The 8,332-nt window shown below is 34.5% G+C and overlaps 1 pseudogene across 1 annotated transcript; it reads left to right on the top strand.

Annotated features, from left to right (window-relative positions):
- Positions 1-6,186: 6,186 nt before the first annotated feature.
- On the top strand, positions 6,187-7,942 carry LOC105501236 (annotated as a pseudogene). Its single transcript, XR_001000154.1, has one exon. The product of XR_001000154.1 is annotated as a 14-3-3 protein zeta/delta pseudogene (transcript).
- The last annotated feature ends 390 nt before the right edge of the window (positions 7,943-8,332 follow it).

Below are 8,332 nucleotides of genomic sequence, written 5' to 3'. Positions count from 1 at the left end.
CTTTTATTTCTTTTAGGAATGTCTATATCTATGGATTGCCCACTATAGAAAAAAAAAAAAAAACTGTGAGCTTGACAAAGAGAATAAGATCATACTTTTTTTTTTTTTTTAAAGGAAATGGGATTAGTTTTACAGTGAAGAACTCTGTAAGTTTTTAATTGGTAGTATGAAGCCCTACCTTTCCTTGTGCCTTTTAAGGTAAGTTTATATAAATATAAAATCAAAAAACTGTATGTTTTATAGGTGAAATGATAAAATGCAAAGATAAAATGATCAATAATCTTACAAATATGGGGAAAAGTCTGCTGTTACCGGATCAGATAGAAGCCTGTGGCCATCACTCATGCAGGACACTGTAGGAAGTCATACGACCATGAATTAGTGAATTTCAGATTTATTTAAGCAATTAGATATACATTTTCCATATATTCATTTTTATCTTATAAAAACTCAGCAGACGTCTTCCTAATATCTCGATAAACAAAGACATAGATTGATGAGGCACATATATATTTCTAGCACAGTTGTGTAGCACTGAGGAAATTGCATGTCTTTGTACAGATCAGTTTCATTATTAAAAATGAAAATATTTATTTCATATTACTTAAAGGACTCTTCACAGGTGAGAAATACATTATCTTTATCTCCAGATGCAAAAAAAAAAAACCCTGTATTTTGAGGTTTTTAATAATTATGCATTTCTTTATTAAGTGCTCACAAGTCTGTTTTAAATACATAAAACCCGATTAATGCTTGGAGATATATGTAATTAGTCTTTACTTTCTAAAATCTATTTTCCTCCGTTTAAAAACTCTGCCAAAACTAAGGGTGAGCACTAATTTTTATTTCCACAATTTATGAAAACATTCCAGCTGCTATTTGCAAATATTTCTATAAACAATATTCGTCAGTTCTTAACATAACCAAAAGCATTAGTGGGTATCAGAAATTCAGACATTCTCTCAAAAACATCACATTCACTCGGAAAGCCAAGGTTCAGGAACCAGTTTGCTAAATAGTAGAAACTAAAATGGATGCTCCTGGGAAACCTGTTTCCATGGATATGTTAAGATTACTTGATTCTGGGGCTAAAATAGTTGTTTACATGTATGTCTTTAGAGATAAAATAAATGCATATTCAATTTTATAGTGCGTTATTTTAATGGCTAGATGATGTTAGAGACAGTCTCCTCTCACTTTACCTTTCATATATATGTGTATGTATGTGTGTGTATATATATACTATATAACACAAATTATTGATACAAATTATGTACACGTTAGTGTAATTATTTCATTAATGCACAGATACTTTCTAAAGCATTGGCTGTATTATTCCAACATATTTTGGAAAATTACACAGTCTATTCACATGACAATAGTCTCATTATGCTGTCTGTTATTTTACTCATTCAGGGAGACCCACTGCATTGTCTAAGACAATGGGGAAACAGAAATATGGCTAATTAGAACCGAATAGTATTTAGTATTTTCTCTCTCAAACTCACCAAGCTTTGATTTTGTTAAAGGATCCCACTGAAAACCTGCTAACCTCCTGTCTAAGATAACTATCATTATCATTATAGAATAAAGTGAGATGCCTGTGAGACACTAAGAATAGGGTCACTGAAACTAAGGAATTCATTACTCAACACATAAGACAGTATAAATCATTTCCTCAAAAACTATTTATAAAGTGATTAAAATACACCAGAGGTAAGTGGTGGATTTGCAAAGAAACAAATTTAGGCACCTTTTCTACTCCCATAGACTTTAAATTCTATTTGGAGTTGTAGAATAAAAAGCATGTCATAAAATGTGTATAAAATGTTTTAGAAAGGAAGGACCACAATGCTTACAGAACATTCAGTAGGAATAGTAAGTACACCAGCAACACTGATCATAAAAGTGAGACCTGAATGATTTGCAGAAACAGGTCAAGTGAGAGGAAGACACAAAATGAAAGCAAGTAGAGTAGTAATGACAGTTCAGTTCCAAAGATTCCAAGTTTAGTTTAGCAGGAAGAGGTTGAATAAAGAGGCAGATTTCCTTAGAGAGATAGTTTGGAATCAGATAACAGAAATACATTTGAAACATGTAACAAAGGCATTGGGGAGCCAGAGGGGGAAAAAAAAATTGAGCTGGGGAAAGATATGATCAGACTTCACTTAAAAAAAGCCTTAAGATACAGTGCTTGGTTTTGACTGCAGAGGGCTAAGACTATGCAAAGTAGCATTTACGAGATGGATGTAAGAGTTCAGGCAACAGTTGATAAAATTATTCGAGAATATTCTTATCCGAGATGACTATGACTACTCTAATAATAGTAGTACAAATCTTATATTGCATTGTGTGGGAAAAGCAGTTAATAGAGACAAAACTGTTAAAATATATTTGATACCTAGTCAGTGATTTGAATTAATGTTGACTAGTAACATTATTGCTATTTCTTGTTGTTACTAACACTATTAATTTCCTAATATGTGCCAGACACTTCAGATCAGGGTCAAGCAGAAGGAAGCCAGGTATGGAGAGAGGTTCAGATACCCCATAAAATACAGTAATAACTAACTTTCGAATATGTACAATACAACTTTGATCTAAATATTGTGTTAAATATTTATGAGATATTCTTTAGTTTTATATCCTATATAGCTTTCCTGTAATCACCTATACTAATTTTTTTGCTGCAAACCTGAAGTTACATTTAATGCTTATATAGCAAATATATGTTAAAAATGTGTTCATTATAGTCTAGTTTATGAAGATTGCTTGGTAACTCCAAGATCAGTACTTCATTTTGGTATTAGGCATATACCAAATGGCTTAGCTATAGATGACCATAATGATCACTGCTGTCTATGCTTTGTAGTTTGTCACTGAAAAGTTAACAGTAAGTTGAACAAAATTTAGCATCATCACAATTTTGGAAAATTTTCAAATGCCTTATTATTTATGAACTATCAGTCAGTCCAATAGTTAAAGAATTTATAATGCTAGCAAATATGATAACATTCTGAATATATGTGAAAATGCCACTGGAATTTTTGTTTTTTTTGTTTTTTTTTGATATGGAGTCTCACTCTGTTGCCCAGGCTGGAGTGTAGTGGCATGATCTTGGCTCTCTGCAAGTTCTGCCTCCCGGGTTCACACTATTCTCCTGCCTCAGCCTCCCGAGTAGCTGGGACTACAGGTGTCCACCACCACGCCCAGCTAATTTTCTGTATTTTTAGTAGAGACGGGGTTTCACCATGTTAGTCAGGATGGTCTTGATCTCCTGACCTTGTGATCCACCCGCCTCAGCCTCCCAAAGTGCTGGGATTACAGGCGTGAGCCAACGTGCCTCGCTGTCACTTGATTTTTTTTATGGAAGAAATGCTTAGTAATTTGTAATTAGAAACAAGTTATATGTAATTTCTAAGCAGAACTAACTTAGTTCTCATACATAAATGATTGCATATATTTGATTTTTTGTAAATCATCAGCTTTCAAATTTAACTTATGGCACAAGTGAATAAAAGTAAGTTCTCTCCAATTTAATTGATTTAAAAATACAAAGCTTAATACTAAATTCTGTAGATGAAAGTGAGTATGGTAAGTACATTAATAGAAAAAGGTGTAGATGATTAGTAATTTATTATTATCCTTTACATTAGAATTGTGACTGCTTAACAATTACTTAAATGTTTGAATTTATCACTTATTATCTTGTTTGTCTAAGTCATTATGTGTGAAACATCATGATTGCGTTTAATCTAATTTAATGTAAAAATAAATAAAAAATAGGTTGGTGCAAATGTAATTGAGGTTTTTGACATTACTTTTTTAAAAACTGCAATTACTTTTACACCAACCAAATATTTCATTTAATTAATTAATTGATTAATTAATTATTTTCACTTCAGGTTTCCATAGTTCGGTTACTTAACCTGTCCTGTCCTCATATCCTTACCAGCTTTATGGAAGGCATTTAACTAGGTGATCTCTTTGTCATTTTAGAATTCTTACAAGTATGCTATAATTTGAATTTGACTCATATGACAAAATACTTTTTTTTTTTTAACTTTCATTTTAAGTTCAGGGATACGAGTGATGATTTGTTCCACAGTTACAAGTATGCTATAATTTGAATTTGACTCATATGACAAAATACTTTTTTTTTTTTAACTTTCACTTTAAGTTCAGGGGTACAAGTGACGGTTTGTTATATAGGTAAACTTGTGTCATAGGGGTTTGTTGTACAGATTATTTCATCACCCAGGTATTAAACCTAGTACCTACTAGTTATTTTTCCTGATCCTCTCCCTCCTCATAACTTCTACCCTCTGAAAACCCCAGGGTGTGTTGTGGCCCTCTATGTGTCCACGTGTTGTCATCATTACAGTCCCTTATCTGTATGGTTCTATGGAAATTTGGTGACAGGAAATCAGATACATTAGTACCAATACTCAGCTGTATAAGTGGGTATCATCAGCCAAACAGGTTGAAAATGATCCAACAGAAAACTAACTCTTTCACCATTTGTTATTTAAAAACTCAAAATCTAACTTCATTACATTACCATCCCAGTCCTGGGGAAAAATACAATAAACTACAACAGTTTGCATTTGATCATACACAGTCATATCATTTATGGTCAGAAACAAACTACCTTTGTTTCTAGTGTAGTTACATTGCACAGATAACTTTCCAATAATTTTCTGGTTTGTCTGTCTCCTAATTTGAATGTTACACCTATACTTTCTCCTAATATATAGATATTTCAAATACAACTGAAAAATAACAGCCCTTATTTTATTATCAGTGACTGTATTTTCTATGGGAATAAATCCCCAGTCTTTATTATGAAGTGTTAATGCATTTTGTGATAGAGTGTGGCCTGTCCTTCCTCTATTCAAGAATCACCACCATCGCACTCCCTGCTGACCTGGACACCACACCCTATCACACTCTGTGACTTTACTATTTCTCTGAAAGAACATGTTCTATCATGCATTCTGGTTTTGGGGGCTGGAGTGGGGGATATGCAGGTTTTCTTTATTCATGGTGTGCCCTTTCTATTTGTCCACTTGACAATCTTGTATTCATTCTTCAAGCCTCAAGTCACATACCACTTGTGGAACCTTCACTTTTTGCCCCAGAGGTGCTTCTTTCTCTGAGATCTAAAGCAATTTTAATGCAGTTGTACTGTAATAGTAATTTGTTATCTAGAGAACACTGCCCGTTTCATTGCTTCATATTGTGCATTGCTCATTTTATTTCTAAGACTTACAATGAATAATTATTCAGAAATTCATCGAATCCTAGGTCATCCAAAAACCAAAGTTTTCATAACTCATGGTGGAGCCAACGGCACCTATGAGAGGATCTGCCATGGGATCCTTATGTGAAGGAGGCTTCCTTTGTTTGCAGATCAACCTGATAACATTGTTCACATGAAGGCTAGGGGGGAAGCTGTTAAACTGGACACAAAATTGATGTCAACTACAGATTTGCTCAATGCATTAAAAGCAGTCATTAATGATCCTTCATGAATGTACAGGGTTTTTTTTTTCTTAACTACATAGCATGTGTTGATGAATTCTTACATGAAGACCTGGGGAGCAGCAGTGACTCTGAATATGAACACAATGCTGAGTACGTATATGCATTTTTTAATGCTTGAAGACAATCGTTAAGAAACCATTGTGAGTATCACAATCTGTTTTTGTGTGTGTTTGTGTGTGTGGTTTTAATGGAAACATTTAACAGAGGTTTTAGGATAGTGCATACATTTTGAAATAGTTGAAAAGTGAAATAAGAGAAATTGCTGCTGATGGTAACAGAAGGATTATGAGGAAGATTGAGAACAAACTTGAACATAACATGAATGTCATGATAGTACTGACTAATTTATGCGGGTCTTTCAGTAAGAGAGTTCATCAAATGTTATATTTTAAATAAATTTTATTTTGTATATTGAAAGTATACAAAGTGATGTTATGGGATATAAATACAGAGTAAAAATTTTACCACAGTGAAGCAAATAAACACGTTCAGCATCTCACATTAGTTGCACATTTTCCCTTATTTTTAAAACTCTTTAAAAATAATTCATTTTTGACTACCGTCCTTGTTACCCAGCCTGTAGTCCACTCCCACCACCAGCTGGAACCCTGGGGACTATGACGTCCCTCAAACCTTGCTTCTAGGAGACAAAAAGAATATCCAGTCATGGATAAAAATGATCTGGTTCAGAAAGCCAAGCTGGTCAAGCAGGCTGAGCGATATGATGACATGGCAGCCTGCATGAAGTCTGTAACTGAGCAAGGAACTGAATTATCCAATGAGGAGAGGAATCTTCTCTCAGTTGCTTATAACAATGTTGTAGGAGCCCGTAGAGCATCTTGGAGGGTCGTCTCAAGTATTGAACAAAAGACGGAAGGTGCTGAGAAAAAACAGCAGATGGCTCGAGAATACAGAGAGAAAATTGAGACGGAGCTAAGAGATATCTGCAATGATGTACTGTCTCTTTTGGAAAAGTTCTTGATCTGCAGTGCTTCACAAGCATAGAGCAAAGTCTTCTATTTGAAAATGAAAGGAGATTACTATCAATACTTGGCTGAGTTTGCCGCTGGTGATGACAAGAAAGGGATTGTGGACCAGTCACAACAAGCATACCAAGAAGATTTTGAAATCAGCAAAAAGGAAATGCAACCAACACATCCTATCATACTGGGCCTGGCTCTTGATTTCTCTGTGTTCTATTATGAGATTCTGAACTCCCCAGAGAAAGCCTGCTCTCTTGCACAGACAGCTTTTGATGAAGCCATTGCTGAACTTGATACATTAAGTGAAGGGTCATACAAAGACAGCACGGTAATAATGCAATTACTCAGAGACAACTTGACATTGTGGACATCGGATACCCAAGGAGGCAAAGCCGAAGCAGGAGAAGGAGGGGAAAATTAACTGGACTTCCAACTTTTGTCTGCCTCATTCTAAAATTTACACAGTAGACCATTTGTCATCCATGCTGTCCCACAAATAGCTTTTTGTTTACGATTTATGACAGGTTTATGTTACTTCTATTTGAATTTCTGTATTTCCCATGTGGATTTTACGTTTAATATTAGGGGAGTAGAGCCAGTTAACATTTAGGGAGTTATCTGTTTTCATCTTGAGGTGGCCAATATGGGGATGTGGAATTTTTATACAAGCTATAAATGTTTGGCATAGTACTTTTGGTACATTGTGGCTTCACAAGGGCCAGTGTAAAACCGCTTCTGTGTCTAAGCAAAGAAAACGGCCTACATATTGGTTTGTCCTGGTGGGGAATAAAAGGGATCATTGGTTCCAGTCACAGGTGTAGTAACTGTGGGTACTTTAAGGTCTGGAGCACTTAGAATGCTGTGGTAGAAACATACCCCATGGACACCACAGGTTAAACTATGTGTATCTGTGGAACACTCAATCTCAATGTGCACATCTTTGACTACAGCTGCAGAAGTGTTCCTTTAGACAAAGTTGTGACCCATTTTAAGGTCAGAAATGGTTCACATTCCATTATTTGTAAAGTTACCTGCTGTTAGCTTTCATTATTTTTACTACACTCATTTTACTTGTATTTAAATGTTTTAGGCAACCTAAGAACAAATGTAAAAGTAAAGATGTAGTAAAAATGAATTGCTTGGTACTGATTACTTCATGTATATCAAGCACAGCAGTAAAACAAAAACCCATGTATTTAACTTTCTTTTAAAGTGTTTTGCTTTTATGATTTTTTTTTTTTTGATACTTGCCTAACAGGCATGTGCTGTAAAAACAGTTAACAGGGAAATAACTTGAGATGATGGCTAGCTTTGTTTAATGTCTTATGAAATTTTCATGAACAATCCAAGCATAATTGTTAAGAACACGTGTATTAAATTCATGTAAGTGGAATAAAAGTTTTATGAATGGACTTTTCAACTACTTTCTCTACAGCTTTTCATGTAAATTAGTCTTTTGGTTCTGAAACTTCTCTAAAGGAAATTGTACGTTTTTTGAAATTTATTCCTTATTCCCTCTTGGCAGCTAATGGGCTTTTACCAAGTTTAAACAAGAAATTTATCGTAACAACAAAACTACTAATATAACTACTGTTTCCATGTCCCATGATCCCCTCTCTTCATCTCCACCCTGAAAAAAATGAGTTCCTTTTTTTTTTTCTGGGGGGAGGGGAGATTGATTGGAAAACAATGTAATATGTTCCATTTAAAATTTTGGTATATGGCATTTTCTAACTTAGGAAGCCATAATGTTCTTGGTTCATCATGACACTGGGTAGCATTAACTATAAGTTTTGTGTTTC

The sequence above is a fragment of the Colobus angolensis genome, unplaced genomic scaffold (assembly GCF_000951035.1).
Source record: "Colobus angolensis palliatus isolate OR3802 unplaced genomic scaffold, Cang.pa_1.0 Scaffold70, whole genome shotgun sequence".
Lineage (NCBI taxonomy): Eukaryota > Metazoa > Chordata > Mammalia > Primates > Cercopithecidae > Colobus > Colobus angolensis.
The sequence above is the reverse complement of the archived record's forward strand: the minus strand, read 5'-3'. Positions and strand labels throughout refer to the sequence as shown.